Genomic DNA, 22636 nt, shown 5'->3' with positions numbered 1-22636 from the left:
ACGAAATTCTGTCCATCATGCAGCTTAGGGTGTAGTGGAGGAGACAGAGTGGTCCCAAGTTTCTAGTTCAGTTTTTAGACTAGATATAGATGCTGTTAATTATGCTTAGAAACATAGGGATGGAGAGATGAAAGCTTAAAGACAGTGAGATTGTGAGTTTGGTTTTAGACTTGGTAAGAATAAACTGTCTGAAGGCCATGCGTTGTACGTGAAGGGGAGGTCTGGCCTAGAAAGGAGAATGGAACTGAGCCTGTGTATTTGCTATCATGAGTTTGGGTATTAGTTACGGGAGTCAATGAAATTATCCAAGGAGAGCAAACAGAAGAGAAGAGAGTAGAAGATGAGATGCTGGGAAATGGTATCATATCTGGATGGAGGAAAGGAATCTGACACACGAGACTTAACAAATGTGGCGAGAGAATTAAGAGCTCTGGAGAGGAAAGGTAGAAGAAGTTCAAAGAGAGAGAGAGTAGTCAAGTGTGTCAGGTTTACTTAAAGCTTCCATTGTCCTTGCTTCTGTGTGAGAAGGAGCTCATTGACCCAGTGAATCACACCAAGGCTCAGAGATATTTCTTCTCCCTTGTGTTCCATTTTGTGCATCTTCTTCTTTTACTATAAATAATCCTCTGCTGGGAAGGGAGTACATACAATTTGAAACAAACAAACAAACAAAAACTCTAGGAATTTCCCAGACAACTTGCCCCCAGTAGGTGGTCAGTTCTTACTTCACAGACAGTAGTAACCCAGGAGATGCAGAATTAGCCAAGAGGAACTACCTGGACTGGCTAAAGCTTCTGATCTGAAGAGACAGCTAGGAGTAGCTTTGAAAATCTTGAAGCTAATTCCCTTGTTGCAGAATTATCAGTAATTTCCTACCCAATGTTCTTTCAGATGAATGTACTATACACTGAACAGAGAATGTTCAAGAATCTGAGTGTTTCCTCTTGCCAGTTGTCATTAGCTATTATGCTTAGGAATGATCATGGGTACCATGGATGTTGACTGAGTACCCAAAGAAGAGGATAAGAGGAAGATGTACATTACACAATGGGGTGTGTGTGTGTGTTTTAATATGGTGGAACTGCTTCAAAGGACAATCAAGTGTCTTTCCAGTGACGACCTTTCTGTCTAATCTATCATGATGACCTTTCTGAAGTGAAAATAAGAACACAGTTTGAAAGAGCATGTTGAGTCGTTTTTCATTGTGAGAGGCAGACTAGGAAATATACGTTAGATACTTAAGGACATTTTCAGTGTTTGTGGAGATGGGGATGTGGTAACTGTGATAGTTAAGAGCACAGACTATGGTAACAGGATACAGTATTTAAAACGGACATTGTCTTAGAAGATTTTGCTCAGTATTGGTCAAGACACAGTAAACCTTGTACTGTCCCTTCCAGGTGGGACAGGGGAACCTGCCTGACTTTGGAAATTCTACCTATTGTTTTGGCAAAATGGGGATGATTCCAGCTTGCAACGCTATCTTTGTGGCAGCAGAAAAAATTAATGTGCTTATGGTGCTAAACACGAGCCACCGAAGTCTCTTTTTCATACTGGATCCTAGTTCTTAGATGATGACAACACCATGTATGCAAACTCAGCTCTTTAACGCCTGAGCTCGGGTGGAGTGCCATAGCACTGGGCCAGACAGGGTTGCTTTTCTGGAAGTACATGAAGCCACAGGTGATACTGTCTTGCTACCTGATTGATTTCATCTTGTTTGTGAAAAAGAACAAGATTGGGTCATTCAGGGTGGTCATCCCTGTGTTTCTGTATGCATGACAATGGCTGGGTAGTACTATGAAAAAGAAACCATGACACTGGGGGGATGATTATGGCACGATTCTTGAATATCAACAGAAAGTTGATAATAAAAGCAAATTTCCATCCTTTTGAAATCCAGGAAGGTGCTTCTGGGAGGAAAGTGGGACCCATTAATTTCAGCTAAAAATAGAATGTGTGTCTTTAAAATAACCAGCCATGAAATGACTTCTTGGGATGTTATCCTGTTCGTCTTTCCTCTCGCCTTAGCGTTCAAAGAAAACTCAATCTTTTGGAAGAAATTTTTCATTGTTGTTCAACTCAAGGTGTTGGTGATCCCTGAACATGGGCCACCGGCTGCTCTTCAAGTAATGAGGTGACATCATGACCAAAAGAGGTAGCTTGTCACTAAATGCCATCCACTCTTGCCCCAGGCTGGTAATGACTGAATCAGATAAACTGCATCTTGTAGGGAGGTAGAAATTGAAAGAAATTTGAGTGTCAGACTGTCCAGTTAGAATTCTCCTTAACAGTGCATTTAAACAGGATGGAGATGAGATGGGGTCTTTGTATCTTAAGTTTGGGAGAAAATTCTGTGTTTTCAGATTAGAATTAGGATGCTTACAAGATTAATCATTTTCCCAGATGTTATCAGTGATTTACAGAACCCTGATCTTTCCAGGATCTCTTCTTATTTTTGCCACAGGGACTTACTGAAGGGCTATCTTGAAGCAGCAGACAGGCTTTGGTCCCAAACTCTCTTTTTCTTCTCCCCATAAAAAGGGCTCCACTGTTATTCTCTGCATGGCACACGGTACTTGGAGACAACACATAAGAGTCAGGTTGAAATTATTCTTTTTCATCAAGAATGAACTAAAAGGCAGAGACTTGGTGTTCTAGATCAACAGTCTCCAGGATTGAGACATCTTAATCAAGTGATTAGGTGACTTTTTCGGTGGTGTTTTCCACACCGGAGAGAGGAACAGATTTGCCGCTTTGCTCCGATGGCTGCTAGCAGCAGTGTTGGTTGTTAACAGAGACATTTACACGGAACCACCAGTTGGCAGGGGCTAACACTTTGTTACTTGCTATTCCCACATGCTGAGGATTGTGGGAAGGCTGCCAAGCTTTCTGTCTCATGTAGCTCTTCAGTATAATAACAGAAACAGCTACAAAAAGCCTTGGAAAATAAAGAAGAAGAAGGAGCGTGAGTAAAGGCAACAAAAGAACTAAGACCCTGGCTTCATAGTAAACACGAAGGGAGTGAGAACATTTTAGTGGCATGTTTCTTTCCCTCTCCTTTCTTTCTTTGTCTTTCTCTTTTTCTCTTTTCCCTTCCATTTAAAAAAGCATTTTAAATTGAGGTTGATGCTTCTCAAACTTTCAGGTTTCTTCACGTCACCTGGGGTCCTGTTAAAATGCAGATTCTCATTCTGCAGGTTGGAGACGGGGCCTAAGGGTCTTCTGTTCTGACAGCGCCTGGTGATGCAGTTGCTGTAGGTCCTGGTCCTGGACCATTGTTTAGCCGGCAAGGGCCAAGGAGATGGGAGGAGAAGCAGCACATGGCCAGGTCTGGTAGTGAGGGTTGTGGTTGTCCAATAAGCAGAGGCTCTGAAATGACGGTGACGTTTTTCTACCCGTCCTAGATCCCTGAGATTGAACACTTACAATCCCAACCACAGGCAGCCCCTGCACTGGAAGAAATAATAGGAGCCAGCAGATCTCGAGCCTACTTCCGGTTCTGCTACTACCTAGTTGCGTGGTAGCAGGTGAGCCGCGTGTTGTCCCCGGGTGTCAGTGTGCTCGCCGGTACCCGAGGGGCTTGCACGGCGTGCGCTTGACGGTTGTTTCAGCACTAATTTGATGAGATGCTACAGCCTGCCTATTGAAGAGGTGGAATCCAGAGTTGTACTTGAAACCAGCAACATCTGAATCTGCCTTGGGTTACTTTGTCTTTCAAAACACATAAAATAAGTAAAAACCAGTTTCAAAGAATAAACGGGTCTTGTCCACTGTGTGTCCCTGACCACATAAAACACGGGAGCCCAAGTCATTGAGGGCTGATTCGAAGGCCAGGAGCTGGTGACTAATCAGGCTCTGTGTGTAGGAAGATGAAACATACCAGTCCCAGAAGCTGAAATCGGGATGACTGGGGAGGTGGGGGTCGTGTTGGAAGGATCAGAGAGGAAAGAGTCAGAGACCCAGTTTGTAAGTGACATCAACCAGCAGGTGGCAGGACCAACTGCAAGGACAGTTCTGGTTCCCTGGGAGGTTAGTAAAATCCTAGCAGGGGTCCTCCTACAGCAACAAGGATAAAAGGTGGGGGACATGATGGAGAGGTGGGCAGGGGAGGCGTCATAATCGATGGGCCCACTGCCTACTGAAAATGCAAAGCCCTTTCATTCAATAAGCAGGAAAAAGGGCTATTAAAGGTACTAAAATTAAGATGTTTCTCTTTTCTTCCATGATCTCTCTCTACTTATCATGAAGGTTTATATTTGCTATTTAGTACCTCTCTAAGTGAACAAAAATTAAAAAATTTAAATTGTTAGCATGAATTTTTGCCATTTCAAAAGTTGTGCAATGCCAGTTTAAATGCAAATATAAGGCCATCTAATTGTATGCAGAATTGCCACAATGACGTATTTCATAGTGCGTATGCATTCTGTTCTCGCCAGAACAGTGGAAACACTGCATAAAAATAACTTTTTGATTTCTCAATATGCACATATTCTACCAAAACTTTCTACCTTTGGTTTACTGATGAGTAAGGAATGGTTGCATAAGGAAGGGAGGGAGGGAGGGGAGGAGGATAGGAGGGGGAAGAAGAGGAAAGAAAGAAAAGGAGAATTATGAATTGTCCTGTCTTTCCCTTTCCTTCTGTGTCATCACTTTTCAGCATCACTGTTTGATTAATGCAAGACGTAACACAAGTAAGAAAGGACGTGATAGGGTTCCTTATTTGTTGGTGTTTCTTAGAAGGCCATTGACTTTTTCCTCTGTTGGAAACAAGTTCTGCTTTGAACAGAAGATGTGGTCTCTTGGGGCTGCCAGTGCCGCCCACCTCTGCCTTACTCAGCAGCAGATGTTACCCTTTAACCTTGTAGCTGAACTTGGATGTGTCATAGATCCACCAAAACTCTGAGTCTGTGGGGCATCACGAGTGCTGTGGGTGAAAAGGGAGGCAAGGAATGGTGGACACGCATATGGTGCATCGTGTCCTCTGTCCATATATGTGTTCTGTTGTCTCAGACGACTTCACTTACAAAACACAAATTCAGGCCTAAAATGAAGAGTTTTAAGACTCAAGCTGCAGAGCGTTAGTATGCCAAGTGTGGGACCCCAGGCGGCAACACAGGTTGAGTGTCCACGATGCTAACTCTGGGTTTGGGAACAGAAAAATGATTCAGGCTGAAATGATTGGCTGAAAAATTCAAGAAAAGAATCTGGTAACCAGAACTGCACTATAGGGTCATAATGAAAAGACAGATTAGGCTGATTCAATGTTGAGCCTCTGAACTCAGAGAAATTCTACCAGATTAAGGAAAAGGTTGATCTCAGAGTTGGAGGTTATATCAACTATGAAATTTGGAAGTGTGTGACATGATTTGGCATGCTGATGTATCTTGTCAATGGCTTTCACTTCGTGAAAATTTGTGTAGTATCTTTGTTTCATTGCAGAATAAAGGAGTTGAAAAAGACATTGATTTTACAGATGAAGAAATGACCCTCCAGTGGGATTGGGTGGGACTGGGTCAAGTGACTTGACCTAGGTCATAGAGCTTGTCAGTAACAAAATCAGGATTAGAACCTGAATTTCAAGAACTCTAATTCAGTGTCCTTTTGAGTCCTCCATGCTAGTCCTTTCATGCCTCATTAAGACGGCAAGATGTTTCTGCCAGCAATCCTAAAATATTTTTCATGGCTGTAAAAGTAGTGAGAAGAAAGTAAAGAGAAAATACATTGTTTTAGCTTACTCAAAAACTGCAAAAGGAGATTTCTCTTTTTCTCTGACTTTAGTGAGTTGGTTTTAGACGAAGCATTTCTTCTGTAAGACTTCTGCAGTGGTGAGCTGCCCAGTAAAGGATCAGAGGCTGGCTTATTCAGAAAGAGTGATTAATTAGACTTAGCACTGAAGATACGACTACGGCGGGGTCACAGAGTCAAATGTTATGTAGGTGGTTGCTGACAGATTAATGTGAAACGAATGAGTTGAGGGCTTTAAATGGCCACAGAGAAAGACTTTAATGGTCTTCCAATGTAAAGAGCTTTCTGACAAGCTCTCCTTAACACAGTATTTCTGATTCGTCCCTAAAATTCCCCCAAAGAGGTAGGCAACAACAAACAAAAAAAACTAAAAATGAAAATGAGAACAAAAACCGTCAGGCCACTCGGACCAAATCTGAGAGCAAATTCCACTAACTAAAATAACCATGGCGCTTAAGAAAGAGAATGCCATGGGCTCATGTTTTCTCCAGAAACCGAGAAAAACTGCCAGCCTGAAAAAGCAGGACGCTGATTCAGAGGCTCTAGGTTTGTACCGACTGAAAGCAGGTTGTTTCCTTAGTGTTCTGCACCTGCTTAGAGCACCCACACGTGCTCCCCTCCCTGACTGTCACCTCCTCCTGTGTATCTACTTGGAAACTGAAATTCCCAGAGAACAACTCAAAAAGGGGTTGCAACTGGGGTGAATGTGAGACAGGATTAGTTGTAGCATACTGTGTCCCTAGACGTACAATTTCAAGAAGTAAGACTACATTGATTAGAATACAGAAAAAAGAGTGTTGAGAGTAGAGATTCGGCATTTTTGCTTTTTTGTGTATATTCAGTAGGTTCAGAGTGTGAAAAATTGCACAGATAGAATTAACTCCAGACAATTAAGCAGAATAACATGAGTTCAGTGCTGACTAGATTCTGGAACTTTTACTAGGAAGCGTGAGCATGAATGTGCCCCAGGCTCAGATTCAGAAAAGGATTTTACCAACACTCAAGAAGACATGGAATGGGGTCAAGAGCAAGCCACAAACTATTTCTACTGAAAAATACTATTTCTGGCTGGAAATCTCATTACAGGATGGCTGACATGTCAAAAACATGACAAAGAAAAAGAAAGCATCATTACAAAGATTCAAAACAATGAAATATGTTTTAATGTGATTTCCTAGAGAAGCCAGAATAAAGTTTTGAACCCCCGACCCCCACCCAATAAGGAGCATCTAGGAAAAACGTACAACTAACATGATACTTGATGGCGAAAGACTAAATGCTTTTCCCTTAAGACCAGGAACAGGCAATGGACAGGAATGTTCACTCTCATCATTTCTACTGAACATTGAACTTAAGGGTCTAGCCACTGCACTTAGGCAAGAAAAAGAAATAAAAGGCACAGAAAGAAGCAAAACTGTCTTTATTCTCAGATGACATAATCGTCTATGTAGAGAATCCAGTGGAATCTATAGAAAGACACACACACACACACACACACACACACACACACACACGTGAGTTTGGCCACCTTGCATGATACAAGGTCAATGTATAAAAATCAATGATACTTTATATATTATCAATGAGCAACTGAAGTAGAAATACCATTTACAACAGCATCAAAAATACGAAAGGATAGATTTGACTTAAGGTTTTTAGGATTTGTATGCTAAAAACTTCAAAACATTCCTGAGAAAAATTAAAGAGGATCTAAATATGTAGAAAGATACGCCTTGCACACAGATTAGAAATCTCGGTATTTTTAGGCTGTCAGTTCTCCCTAAGTTGAGCTGTAGTGTTGAGTGCAACCCTATCGATATTCCAGAAGTTGTGGGGGATTTTTTTTTTTTTGCTAGAAGTGGACATGGATAAGTTGATTCTACATTTCATATGAAATGCAAAGTACCTTAAGTAACCAAAACACCTTTGAAAAAGAACAAAGTTGGAAGATTAACAGTATATCATTTCAAATATTTCATTAAGCTACAGTAATCAAGACAGTGCGGTATTGGTGTTCAGACAGAAAAATGGATCAATGTAACAAAACAGAGTCCAGGAAGAGGCCCACCCACATACAGATAACTAATTTTTGATCGTTTAGTTTTTTAGCAGCAAACAAAGGAGAATATCCTTGTGATTTTGAGATAGGCAAAGATTTCTTAACATACAAAGAAATTACAAATTGACAAATTGGAATTCATCCAAATTAAAATATTTTTCTTACTATAGCCTCCATTAAGCATGGAAATGCAAGCGTAAGACTAGAAAAACACGCTTATAATGCATGTATCTCATGAAGGAATTTTATCCAAAGTATGTAAACTCCTACAAAACAAACAGCCCCAATATAAAACGACTAAAAGGCTTAAACATACACTTTTCAAAAAAGGCCAATAAATACATTATCATGTACTCAACATCATTAGTCACAGGGGAAAAGTAAATTAAGTCCGTAATGAGGTACTATTTTACATCAAATATGTTGGCCAAAAAAAGACAAAGAAGAAGTAAAAGACCAGTAATTCCAAATATTTGCAAGAATGTGGGACATTTGGAACTCTTACACTTTGCCAATAGGAGTGGCCCAACCATATTGGAGAACAGTTTGGCAGTTTCTTGTAAAGTTAGACATATACTTACCCTTAATCCAGGAATTTCACTCCTAGGTATTTATTCAGGAAAACTAAAAACATATGTCCACACAATGTCTTTTATAAGCTGTTGATATTAGTTTTATTGTTAATAGGAAAGAGAAACAAACCAAATATTTATCAACAGAAACATGGGTAAATAATTTGTGGATTATTCATAAGGTATGCCAGTCAAAAGAAACAAATTATGATAAACTCAACAGCATGATCATTATGTTGAGTAAAAGAAGCCAGAGACATGAGAAAACACACTGTGTTTTTCCATTCTCTTGAATTCCAAGGACAGGCAAAACTAATTTGCTGTGATAGAACTTAGTAAGTTGCCTCTGGAGAGCGGGAATTTGGAAAGACACTCAAGGGTGCTTTTCCAGTGATGGAATTGTTCTGTATCTTGTTTGCATGGTATTTGCATGTGTAGGTAGGGTTGCCAAAAACATCAACTGTGAGGTCTGTGATAAATATTAAATTCTTTTAGGAAGGACACTAAACTGCATTTTTGGTATAACTTTCTCTCTCCATGTATGTTTGTGTGCGAATAGGTGGGTGGCTGTATATGTGTGCATACATGTGTGTGTTCATGTACACAGATAAATGCAAATGCATCTCTAAACCCGAAGGTGATCTGAACTATTAAAATGATTGCTTTCTGTCAGATCAGTTGTGTTAGCAAAGACATGCGGCTGTATTAGAAAGGTACCAGGTGTATTGCTTTTATCATTGGCATCTAGGTTCCCTGGAGTCGATAGTGATACTATATAAAATAAATACGAGTTTTCCCCAATAATACATATTTAATGCAATTTTATTGCCATAAGCAAATGGAGGACACTGAAATAGGGGAGATTACAGTGTCTGAAGCTAAATTCATTTTACCTTAATGACTGAGTTGTTGATTATTTTTTTTCTTTTGAGTTGGTTATTTTAACTCATAAGTTTGCCCAAGCAAATAGCCTAGGGTTTAATTTTCTATTTTTATCCCTTCCCCCCATTTTTTTGCCAAACATGATTAAAAATCTAGTAAGTCAAACAAAAAGAAAAAAGTAAATGTGTGTTTTTATCTGACAAGCATCTCAAGAAATTGTTCTTCTCTAACTAGTAAATTTTTTTTTTTCATTTTGAAGTTTACATTTTGCATTTTGTATATGGAAAGTGAGAGAGAGACAGACAGACAGACAAAGATTGAAAGGGGCTGGACCAAATATTCGTCCCAGTGTCACTGAATGAGGAATGATGGAGAAGCAAAAATGGGAACATTTCCGTTTAGGAAGTAGAACATTTCCAGACTTGGAAATAGATCATCCTTCACAGCTAGCGTTTATAGAACATCTAATATGTGCCCATCATTTCTAATTTATTTTTGATGTTGAATACTTCATATAATCCTAAAAATAACGCGCCCATGGGTTTCTCTAACCTTTCCAAACACCATAATGAGTGTGGACCACACCAAGGAAGTCGTTACATATAAAATTCTGCATTTGCGTTTGTAAGGGAGCGATTAGCTCCTGGAAGAACAATCACCAGTTACTAGTTATTCAAATATGTTTCTTGACAAAGCCATAATAACAACTGATCTAGAAATAATGTGGAAAATCTAGACCAAAAAAAAATCACCATTATGACATCAGTAACAAAATGTTTATTCATTAACAATACATTTCTCGTGAAAAGTTCTCAAACATATTGCTGCAGCCAAGGGCTCAAGTGAACTTCATTCCAAATCTAATACTTGTGCACAGACTGTTAAGTCATCTTCCCTCATGTGTGTAATACGATTTTCACTCTGGTGTGGTTTTCACTCTCTCCTTTTGTACACAATCGAATCACTCTGCAGATTCATAAAAATAGCTGTTTCTTGCTCAGCTTGCAGTAGAAAATGATGTGTTTGTAGTTTCAGCAGTGCTGATATTGTGTGAGTAATGTCTGTATTTGATCGTCTGGGTGCTTATTAGGAGAGGCAGAACGTTCAAATTTGCTTTTAAAAATTTACATGGAACAGTTACCCCTTCATTAGAGGTGGCTGGGGAGAAAGGGGAAACAGAAGACCCTGGTTTATCTCTTTACACAGTGGCCTTTTCTGGACTATCCCCAGGATTAAATTAGATGTTGCAGCTCAGAGAGTTTGTTCTTAATATCTTCATTCGGCTAGTGGTTATGGTGAAATACAGCTAACTCTTAAATCACGAATATACAGAAACCACAGATAATCCCGGACCTTGTCTGAGACACTCCTTTTAATTTCTAATACAGTTGGTCTTTCTACCAAAACCCTGAACAGCTTTTACTGTCCTGTCCTTCTTTTGCGGTCAGAGCGCAGCGCTCATGGGGAGAAAGATTGGTCAAAGTTAGGAATAAAGGGAAGGGAGAGGACTTCGCTATCTGGATTGTCAGTCCCTGAACATTTTAACAGAGGGTCGCCTAAGGACAGAACTTGGGAAAAACAAAGCTGGTGGTAACATTTACATCAGGAGTATGTCAGGAGAGCTAAGTGAAAACTAAGTTTTAAAGAGTGCAGCTGGACTCTGGAATTTTACTACTTTGCCCTTTAGAAGAAACAGGGAAATCACAGACAAAACAACAAAAATAGATCTGAAAAGTAACTTTCACTTGAAAAGAAGAAGTTGTCTTAGTTCTTTTTTTTACATCATGTTTCTTTTGTTGAAATTTAACTAAGAAATGTGTATATAAAATATATAATTTCCAATTCACTACCTCCATAGAATGCTCATTGAAAACTCATTTTCCAGATCCCAAGAAATAATCAGTGAGCTTCTTTTACCCCTTATTTCCTTCACATATCTGTAACTAATATCTGTATTTCTAGTATCCGTCTACTAAGACAGCTAATAAGAAATGAAAAATTCACGTGTGTGATGGTTCTCTTTTTGTATAATTTGCCAGGCAGTTTTTCTGCTAAGCATCTTTACTGGCTGGAACATTTTTCTTGATGCACAATTGATTAATTGATTACAAGGTGACTGGTTTTATGCCATCCAGACATAGCCTTGTCTGCCTCTTGTCTTGAGTCTTGGCTCCCAGAAGCCTGATACTTCTGGAGCCATTTCAAAGTAAAAGAGAACTGGTTGAAACCTTGGACTTGAACCTTTCAGAAAAATCATTGCATTTGTGAATCAAGCCATCAGGTTGCTCTTGATTCAAAAACTGACGACAGAGAGACATGCCTGAAGAATTTGTGAAAAGCAGAGCAGCGTAGGCACAAAATTAAATCAAGTGAGATGAATGAAAGAGATTCATTCAGTAGGAGAAATCGGAGTGTGAAGCCGCCCAGGTTTACATTGTACTTACACTTGCCTTGAAACTAAGGGACAAGAATCGTAACATTTTTTGTTGTTTGATCACTTCAAGCCATTTTCTTATCCCTGTTTCTCTTGACAGAGGCAGCCGTATGTATAGGTATAGTGCCAAGCTGACTAGGAGAGAGAGCGTATGGGAGGAACAGGAAGTTACTGTCTCTTGTTACTCGGGAGCTCGCACAGCAGCGGGGTAACAGGGGTGCAGCCAGGCTGCCAGTCCAGGTGTCTTCCCCCCAACCTCCTGCTCGTTTTACACAGTAATGCTTTCTGACGTATTTCTTGTTGGGACCCTGAAATCGAGTTGGCTGTCTTTTTCATTTATTCATTTTCTTGTGGGGAGAAGAGAAAAAGCATAGTAGAGCAACAGATTGAGAGTAAGGGCTGTTGGCAGACGTCGAAGGGATGAATATCCAGTAAAAAGAGAGCGGGTGCGTTTCCCGCACGTCACTCACCCCGCCGCTCCGCAGGCTTCTGTTCCAGGCTCTTAACTTTGTCCCTCAGCGACAGGGTCAGCACTTCATTCTGCTGCTCATCTTCCCCAGGTACTGTTTTGCCTCTTCCCCATCTGTGAAAGTATCTCCCCAAATGGAAAATCCTCCAGAGGCAGGTGGCAATAAGCAGCCACGGTGGCTCAGTACTTCTCTGACACTATTTGGGAAGGTGACTCTGGAGGCTGTGTCTTTAACCCGTCTTTGGCCTCGACCTGTACCTAATTCTTCATCAGCTTAGGAAAGCATCCAAGCTGGGCAGCATTTGGACCAGGTAGACGTTTTGAGAAGCAGTCCTGAATCCTGACTTGAATAATGGCCTGAAACCTTTAGGGAAGCTGGCACCATTTGAATTAAAAGGCCACTGGCAGAAAGAAAGAAAGAAGAGAAATAATTACAGGCAGAATGAGACCTTGAGTTGGACTCTGTCGCTCATTCTCTCACCCCCCGAATGTTAAGAGGTGATACATTCAAGGATGTGGTCTGCCTACGTAACTCCAGGGGCTCAAAGTCACCTACTGATTTGTACTAAATAATCGGGCAGATCCACAGTCCATGCCCTGAATAGGAATGAGCAGTTTTTCTTTTTTTGTTTTTTTTCTAACAACCACATCTTGGTGCAGATTCTTGGCATTTTTTTCTTTGTAGGAGTGGGAAAAAGATGCTGCAATGGAATGACAAAATAAGAAGGGAGGGCGGGAGGGGCTCTCTGGGCTCTGAAATCTAGAAGGAAGAAAATAATGCCACCGTCTTAGTAGACGCTTGCTAACACTAATCACTTAGAGCAGTTTCACAAAGATTAGTTTGGATTTGGTGTAAGCCAGCCTCAGAAGCAGAGTCATTTGTGTGGCTTGCCTGTGGGAACAGCTGCTGTTTAGTTACTTGATTGGGAGAATGGCACCCTCTTCCCCCGCCCCCCGTGGGCACTGAGACTGTCTCACTGGGGCACTGGAATCAGAGTCAGAGTCTTCATATTTTATTCAAGCCAGTTTACTGTCCATACAGAGTCTTTAAAGTGTGGTGAGACCGTAGCAGTACCATTCATCTTTTGCTTAGAGATGTGACCTGGCAGGTTGAGGGGGGACCCTGCCAGTCTTGAAATAGAAGTTTCTGTCACTGCAAACGAGGAGAGGTCATCGTACCTCTGGAGCGTATCCTGGCCCACTCAGCTAAACTCTCCAGATGTTCCTAGTGTGCTGGCACATCTGTCTGGTCTCCACGGTGTTTTCCAGGAACCCCACACAGAAACTTGAATGAACCAGAAGCTCAGTGTTTGGAGGAAGGTCTCCCGTGACCTTGTCCTCATTGAGATGCTACTCCTGTGCCTGGTGAAGAGGCATGGGCTGTGCCCAGGGAACCAGGACGTGCCTCCACACAAAGAGGCCCCTTTCCATGGGTGATGGGTCCTTAGGTGGGAACGTTAATGCGCCAAGCTCTGGGGATAACTCCCTATTATCTAGATTTTCAAGTTGAAGATTCCTAGGTGTCAAAGAGTAACTGTTACAAAGATAACCAAAAACTGACGTGAACTTTATCTCATCTCTCCTCCCCCAAACTTAAAAATTCCAGACTTGCTACATTAGGGTAAATCATGCAGAAACACTCCAGCTGTTCATTACTTTGTGAAAGCTGAATTCAGCATTCTCCCCACCCCACCCTACCGCCCTTTTTTAAACTTTGTTTTTCAGAGTGTAGTTCTAAAACGATGTGTCTGGGGTCAGAGATCTTATCTGTCTATAATTCTCTCCACATTCTAGCCTTTTCTCCTTCCACTACTCATTAAAAAATTTTTTTTCCAACTGTAATATTTGGTTCAGCCCAGCTTCCAAAACCCTTAGTCATCCCAAAGAAGATTCACATTGCATTTTCTAAAAGCACTTGGCATCACGTGTTTCTCTCGGCGCTGGGGATAAGGGGAACGTGCTAGTTTGTGGAGACAGCAGTGCCGTGAAAAGTATACGAGCTTTACAGTCAGATAGACCTGGTTCAAATCTAGCTTGACTCAAATCCATCACATTCAGCAAGTTATTCATTTACTTTTCTAAGGCGTATTTTATTCAGCCATGAAAAGAGGGAGGAGAGACATAATAATCAACCAAGAGGGTTGTGGAAGAAATAAAATAATATGTGTAACTTGTGATACATAAAGTGTACAATGCATTTGGCCCATAGTGACAATCCAGTGCATTTTAGTATCCCTGCCGCTTTCTGTGTGGGAGATGGCTGACGCCAGATTTTTAGGCTGATGTCCAGACCACAAGTCTTGAGCTATTTTTTTGTTTCCAGGAGCTGGATTGTTCTTCAGTGCGTATCTTTCTTAACAATTCACCTTAGGTGTCATCTCAATGACTTCCAAATTTTGTTGTAACATATGCTAAGAAATCTTATAGAGTGTGACCCACTCCTCAGAAATTTACTTGCACATTTACACGTATAACTGAAGTGAAACTTTACCTCAACAGTATTTACTTTTACTATGGGCAGTATACTCTGCTATTTTCTGTTCTGTTTTCTTTTAAAAGAACACTTGGTCAGTGCCACTTAATTGACTATATGACTGGCCATTTGAAAAGCAGTCATCTATGCCAGTAAACCCATATTGAAGACATAGAACTTGAAATCTAGAACTTTTCCTTTTCTGCCTCATATTTCTGTCTGGTCTAAATACAATCTCTGTGATCTATTATTACTGCTTATCCATAAATACTGTCCCTGAAGGGTTTTGGAGTTTAAATCAACGTGTTCTTTATCATGGACTGATTTCCTAATAAATTTCAGGGTGCCCAGCAGAACCCACTTAAGGTGCTGACCTGAAAGGTGTCCATGCTGTCAGTCCAGGACCCTGAGTCTTGGTACGTGGTTTGACATGTCACCCAGAGCTGTTCGTGTACCCTGACCTTGCGAATCACACAGTCATGTACCGAGTCTGAGTCGTCTTTTCTCAAGAGAAACATTTGGCAAAAACCATGAAAACAACTTCATACTTCCATTGTTCTGTTACCGAGCAGGGGCTCAGGTGCCCGCAGGGCAAAAAGCCAAGCAGTGGGTGTTTGCAGCAAAGTAAGAGTTTATTTGCAGGGCGCCAAGCAAGGAGAATGGGCAGCTCATGCTCAGAAGACGTAACTCCCCAGTGGCTTTCACAAGGGTTTTTAAAGACAGTGTTAGGGGAGAGGGTCCTAGGATGCCTGATCAGCTCATGATTCTTCTCATTGGTTGGTGGTGAGGTACCAGGGTGATGTCCCGAATCTTAATCATCAACTTTCTGGTTCCAGCCAGTCTTGGGTCTGTTGGGTCTACGTGCTTGTGGTCAGTGTGTAGTCACATCCTCTACCTGGGTGGGGGTCTTAAGTTTCTGCAGAACAACTCAAAAGTGTGCAGCAGATTGTTACCTACTACCTTTCTGGAGAAACTGGGAGTCCTGTGACTCTCTTGTTCTGATGTTACCTGCGTAAGTCTTGCTCTTCGGCACTCCAGGAAGGCCTGGGAGAAATGGGACACGGAGGAGCTTTTGTAATACTTGAAACGTCAGTTTATTTTGAAAAATCCACGTGACTGCCGGATTCTACTCTACACGTAGCTTGAGATGAATTATTAACTAAATGGCTTAATTCTGGTTTTGTTTTCTCTTCCTTTCTTTTATTGAATTATGCAGTGGGTGTCCTTGTCCCTGGAACTCTGATGAGTTCTCCTGGTGAGACACATGCCTCTGGTTGGGAAACGTGGGAAGAGCCTGGGTTGTTGGCTCTGACTCGGATCAGGGTTTAATCCTGCTTCTCTCATTGACCGCTCTGTGAACAGCGCAAGGGGCTTTATTTCTCAAGTCTTCAGCTTCCTCATAACCAAGGGCTAAGAATAAAATGGTCGTGAGGATTAAGGGGACCATGAACATAAAGTGTTCAACATTTTAAATGTAGCCAATACATAAATGTTGATCTGTTTCCTTGTCTTTTTTTCTTTCTTGTAGTGAAGTTGCTGGAGTGAGAAGTGTGAAATTCTGTTTGGTTGGATTATATTTGTTTTTAAATGAATCAGGGTGTTAGATGTTCTGACCATGAGTCGTAAATTATTTTGATAGTTTATAATCCATAGACCCTGTAAGCATATATGGTTATAAACTGATTTCCAGTGACTTTTTTAATATTAACATTAGCCTGTAAGAAAAACTAGCTCGTGGGGTGGAATTGACAGGCCCATCACTGTTGATAAAATGTGGATTTCAAACACACACTTAATTTTTCTGGGTAATAATTACGGGGTCAAGTAACTCCTAAGAATAGATATATTTAATTATTCAGATTTATTAATTATTACTCATCACAATCCCAGCTGTGCTTTTGGCACTTGCATCTCTACAAGGTGACACAGTGTGTCAGGTTCATCCTGTTAGAGGCAAGTCGCCAACCTTGTCGTATCACGGTGGTCTCACTGACGGAGCCATTCCGTTGCCTGCCTAGTCAGGAAAAATGATGCAGAGAGAAGAGAATTGTACCTGCGGTCCCAGCTGGGTTAGCTCATCCACTGTGACTTCTGGAAACATTTCCATGAAAGGAAAAATCTTTGGTTCTTGGGATGTCCATCACGTTGATCTGTATTGTTCTTCTGAGAATAATTAATAACTCAGGGTCAAAGACAGATCAAAAGGAAAAAGGCTTATTCTGGTCCCAGTTAAACACATTTTCTCTTGCCACTTCCAGTGTCACAGAGGCTAGAGCACGTGACCATGGTCTGTACTCATACGCGTATCACGGCAGATGCTGCTCTGAAATTCCACCTTCTTCTTTCTCTCCACCCTGTCTTCCAGAAGAAAAGAAATAATATTTTTTTAAACAATTTTTATTGAGTTATAGTCATTTTATAATTTTGTGTCAAATTCCAGTGTAGAGCACAATTTTTCAGTTATACATGAACATACATATATTCATTGTCACATTTTGTGTGTGTGTATGAGCTACCACAAGAGAAAAGAAGTAATATTTGAAAGAAGCAGCAAAGAGTATTCCAGTTTTTCCAAGCTTATCTTTTTCTTCTCTTAATCTTTTCCAGATTTCTCTTATGCTCTGTGTAATTAACCATTTGCTCATTTGTAGGATAGGATCAGATAACGTTAGTGTGAAGACCATCCATTAGTCAATATTGAAAATTCCTGTTAGGGAAGAACAGATAACGAGGAAAAGTTGCTTCCCCTTGACACCCGTACATAGGGATGACCCTTTGTGATTCTGAAGGGGATGCCAGGATGTGGACACTGCAGATTCAAACATATCGGGAAGGCTGGTGATGAACTAAGACCATGGAACCTAAAAGAAATCAGTGGTGTAGGAAACTTTCCCCAGGAACGTAGTCAGTGTGCAGCGAGTGAAATGAAGGAGTATTGTAAGTACATAGGGCTTATGTACAGTGTTCAGGTTGTCCTCAAGTCCTGCTCGATTACCCTGCAGATTTTTTTTTTTCCAGAGCTTTAGGTAGAGAAGGCACTGGAAGATAAAAACAGCCAGTTACAAAGAGAAACAAAGAATTCCACAGCTGTCTGTTAGGATATGGGGCACTCAGGAAGCCCCAGAGAAGTAGAGGTAAAAGGCGTTTCTCCCCTTCAGGGAGAGGACCACTGAAGCCAGCTGGAGCGTGGAGAAGCTGGAATGTGTGGATCTCACACGTGGGAGGCAGCAGCCAGGCTCGGCCGTAATGGACTACTGATGTGGCCAGAGAGCCCGCTCTAGGGTCAGGAGCAAGATGGAAGAGCTGGGGAGGTAGAGACCTTTTGTCTCATGCTGGTGCTCCTGGGGCTGGAATCAGGGCCCCAGCGATGGTTATTCAAAATGAAGATGTGCTGGTAAGACCTAGAGGTGGAGGAGCTGGTGGCAGGGCTGAGTTGTGGAGAGAAGGGCGTAGCCTGTATTGCTGGTGGTAATGTAAATTTCTTCATGCTTATAGAAAAATATTACAGAAAAATCTGTTTTAAAAAATACACGTACGTATTGACCTGCCCATTTCTTCTGGGTCCTCATCACATCCTAGAAATAAAACACCTGTATATATGAATATTAGATGTCCAGAAATAATTTAGAGGGAATTAGTTTAAAACTAAGATGTTTAAAAAGACAGTAGAAGGATGTTTATTAATAGCCGTGTTTGTGGTGCCAAGAAATTGTGAGAAACCTGAATACTCATGATTAGGCAAATGGTGGAATAAACCATGGTATGGTCATATAATGAAATGTTATGGGGCTTTTAAAAGGAATGAGCTGTATCTGTATTTATTGACCAGGAATTATTGCTAGACTGTACTGTTAGGAGAGTGCAAAGCAAAACAAAGAGAAATATCTGCACTGTGATTCCTTAAACCAGGCCTTTGGGGAAAAAAACCAACACGTCAGTGTATATGTGATGCTAAGAGCATGGAGAAAGCTGTCAAAAGGATACATATGAGGCTGTTTATTTTGGTGGTGTTACTGAGTTCAAATCTGTTCTGTTTGCCACCTGACAGGCCAATAAATTGGGAGACGAGGTGCCGGGGCAAGGAATAATTCCAATTTTATTAGGAAGGCAGGCAGACTGAGAAGATGGGAGACCAGTGTCCTGGAGAACCAGGACATCCCCACCTTCTCTCAGGGTTCTCCCTTCAGCATCCACACCAACCTGCCCATCTCCCACCGTCCTGAACATATGTAAAGTGTTGTCATACTAAGATGCTTTCAACTTACTGAAATTACAACAGGCTTTTTTTTTTTTTTTTTTAATAGAAGAGTGTTCTTCCTTTCCTCATTACTCCTCACGCTTACCACTCAGAATACTCATGTTCTGGGCACATGCTGGCACAAATACACAGACATACTGACTTCCAAAGTGGCGTATTTTTGCACTTCTTGACATCTGCTTATGTTGGCTAAACACACAACTCTTCTGTTCGTGTTTCCACGTGGTCGGAAAACACACTTGAACGTGTCAAAGCCTGTCTTGTGTGCTCCTTAGCAATCGACGGAAATCATTGTAGGCGCAGCTGGGGGTGCTCGGTGGGACGAGACCATCCTTTGTTGCGCTGGTGGGTGGCCAAGGGACAGGGTCATCCTTTCTCATGCCTCCTCCCCTTCTCTTTCTCTTTCTATCGGTTTTTTGTTCCTTAAGAAAAATCAGATCTGCTTTACTGTCAAGACTGAAGTAAATCAGAAAAAAATCAAGATTGATTTCTCACTGTGGACAAATTGAGGCATAAAAGTTGAGACTTTTTTTTCACTCTTCTTACCATTTCATTATCAATCTATGGAATAACATGGGTGCTCTGATTGTATAGATTTTAGGACAGGACATACATCATGGGGCCGTAGCTGGGCTATTGAGCTTAAATGTTACATGTTCTGATTTGAGAACACCTACATTTATCGCTCTAACACAGCGTCACCCCTGGCTTTTACACACAGAGGGTGGCACAGCTTCCTTTCATTTTCTCCATTTGCATGTTGAAATTCTGTTCAGGACTAGCCTTCATTTACATGTATACATTCAAATGGTGGTTGGATTCTTTTCACAGCATTGCATTTTAGGGGGCAGGCTACCTTCATTCATATTTTATTGCAAAGAGATTACCATTACTCTTAGGTATTTTAAAATATGAGCAGCGGTTGCTTACAAAACAAAACAAAACAAAATTAAACAACCTAAAACACACAGAAACAACCCATCGAATTCGGATGACTGGAAGTATGGCTGGAAGGTTACAGCTCCTGTCCGAACTGAACCCTTCAGCAATGATCGCATTGCCTTTAATTCTGTAAGTGACAGTCCTCCAGCAGGCTGCACTCTTCTGATCACCCACACATCCTCTCTGTAACTGGCTGCCGATGAAACTCTCGTCACAGACAGCCTTGTGAGCTCCTGGGGAAGAACGGGACAGGCAGCACATCAAAAGGTCCAATGTGGAAAAGGAATGAAAGGCCCTCGCAGCCTGCCGCCTCCTAGTAGTTGAAGAGCAGGAGAATCTGTGTGTGCACGTGTGTGCACACGCACACCGCAGCGCCTCTGCTGAGGACTGCCAAGCGAGGGGAAAGTCGTCAGGTGGGAGCACAGAGATGCTCTGAGACAGAAGCAGTTGAGTGGATGCACACTGGCAAAGAGCACCGGCTCAGAGTAACTTGCTCATCTTTGGATGAGATCTACCGGTGCTGCCACCAGCCACCAAACACCTGTGCGTGCAGTTATCCTCCCGGTCAGAGTTACCAGCGGATTTGGTCACTACAGTCCAGGGGCTCTGAGGCTTTGACTTCTGCCTTTCCTTTAAATCGAAAGGTGTGATGAGGAGTGAAAGCATTTGTTACTGGGATTCTGATTTCCAAGGGGGTGTGAGAGCATAGGAAAGTGTGAAGAAAATCGCTCTTAGAACCAGGATTTGATCCTAGGTTTCTTGATTCTTGGCTGTGTAACGTGAGGGAAACGATCCATCTTGCACTGAATAGTTGGCTCAGCCATTAAATGGAGACAGCGATATCTGCTCCATAGGGTTTTCTGTGGACTGAATAGCTCAGGGTGGCAAGTGTCATGTGAGACCGTGCCCGTTTCTCAGCAGACGGTGAGTTGTAGTTGCAGGTTCTGTTCCTGCTTGTCGTGAGGGTGCACTGTGGCGGCGCAGAAGAAGTAGACTTGCCTTAGCCTGACCTCGGGGCTAACCTGAGCAGGGCTGGACTGTCAATGCTATCTCTCTTGTCCTCTTTATAAGGAAAAGAGGAAGAAACATCCTCCCAGCGTGGAGCAGAAGCGTGGAGCAGAAGCACGGAGCATCAGGAAGAAATGTCACCCGTGCAAAGGACACTGTGTCAGCGTGCGGTGTGTCTTTTGCTCACAGTCGCCCTGCTAATGGGATTCTCTTCCTGACCCCAGTTCTAATCCCAGAAACATGCTCTGCTCGTCCACAGAGTTCTTTTGAATGGGATGGCCTCCCTTTATAAAGGGGGCAGAAATGACGACCGTTGTCCTTTAGTCATAACAATAGTTTCCAGTTTCCTCTTTGAAGTGGGAGCTCTGTGCTACCCAGGTCATCCCCTCGGGGGCCAAGGCACTTCCTCCCTTTGCTTGCCCGGAGTGTCTGCTGCTGATGGCTCACAGCTGAGTCTCTCTGGGACTTTCTCTCAGCCAACAAGGGCTGACTCACCCATGTTGTGTCCCTTTCTTGTGGCAGCCTTTATCCAGTGACTCATGGATGCAGGCTGTAACTGGTTAGCCCTCTTGCCTCAATATGGGACAGCTCTGAAGGGCCATCCCGGGTCCTCCTGTGAGATCACACAGTCCCTTTACTGGAACCACACAGCAGTCCAGCTTTCCCTTCTGCCTTCCTCCTTTGTTGAATCACTGACAGAAATTATTCCAAGAAGCACTCAAGTGTCAGTTAGGGTCCTCCAAGAAGCAGGTGACAAACTAGAATTAGACATGCAGATCTGTACTGGAGGGGGAAATGCTTTGAGAGAGAGCGAGCAGGGAAAGCAGGAGAGCCCCCAGTCTGTGCTGCAACTCTGAGTCCTCTGAAAGGAGAGAGGAAGGGAAGTGTGGTTGAGCAGGGAAAGCCTCAAACTGCAGTATAACCCTGAAAATGTCTCAGCCAGGCTGAGGAGGGTCCCCCGAGCAACGACTGTCCATGAGAAGACCCCTGAGTTGGGCAGAGAAATTCTGCTGTGGTGAGTCACTGCTCTGGCAAGCCCAAAGAGTCCATGGTCACAGTGGGAACACTGGGACAGAATGGACGGTGTGGCATCTGGAGGCTCTCATTGAACCTCTTTCCTTGCAGCAGGTGGTTTTGTGGGTAGATCGGAGAGGCACAGTTTCACAGTCACATTTCCTTGATTATCTTCCTGCAGTGAAACTCTCCATCTGAGGCATTTTTCAGGGAACCTGATCTAAGACAGTTGGTATCAGGAGTGTTCTGAGGAAGCAAGAATCTAAAATGGGACTTTGAAGCTGGATTGTGTGTCGGTTGGCTGGTAATGAAGACCCTGTCAGGGGTGGTAGGTGAGGTGGTGGCAGTCCCTGGTACGTGCAGCCGTGCAGTTGTTGGCATTTTGCTGATGGTAAACTGGGGTGGGATACGGATTGAAGGGAGTGCAGTGGCAGGTGCACTATCTCAGGCATCTGGGAGCACGGAGCAGCAGTAGTGTTATACAGACAGAGGAATCAGAAGGCTGTTGCTAAGCGGAAATTTTTGCACTGGAGAGAGACAATGGAAGCTTGAGAGTGATTGATCACCAATTAAAGGCGAAGTGTGAAAGTTGGAGGGTCTCTGTGGCAGTGCATAAAGAGACTCTTATCTCCTATAGCCAGAGGGCAGAACAGGCCAAAGATGAGTCCCAAGACTTAATTATAAGGATAACAAAGCTCCAGAAGAGGTTAACTTCTCAACTCTGGAAAATCTGCTTTCCCAAGGTCAGGGCCCGTGTTGAGAAAGAGTAAACCCTGA

Source organism: Camelus bactrianus, chromosome 20 (genome assembly GCF_048773025.1).
Source record: "Camelus bactrianus isolate YW-2024 breed Bactrian camel chromosome 20, ASM4877302v1, whole genome shotgun sequence".
NCBI classification, from domain to species: Eukaryota; Metazoa; Chordata; class Mammalia; order Artiodactyla; family Camelidae; genus Camelus; species Camelus bactrianus.
This window is presented reverse-complemented; position numbering follows the sequence as displayed.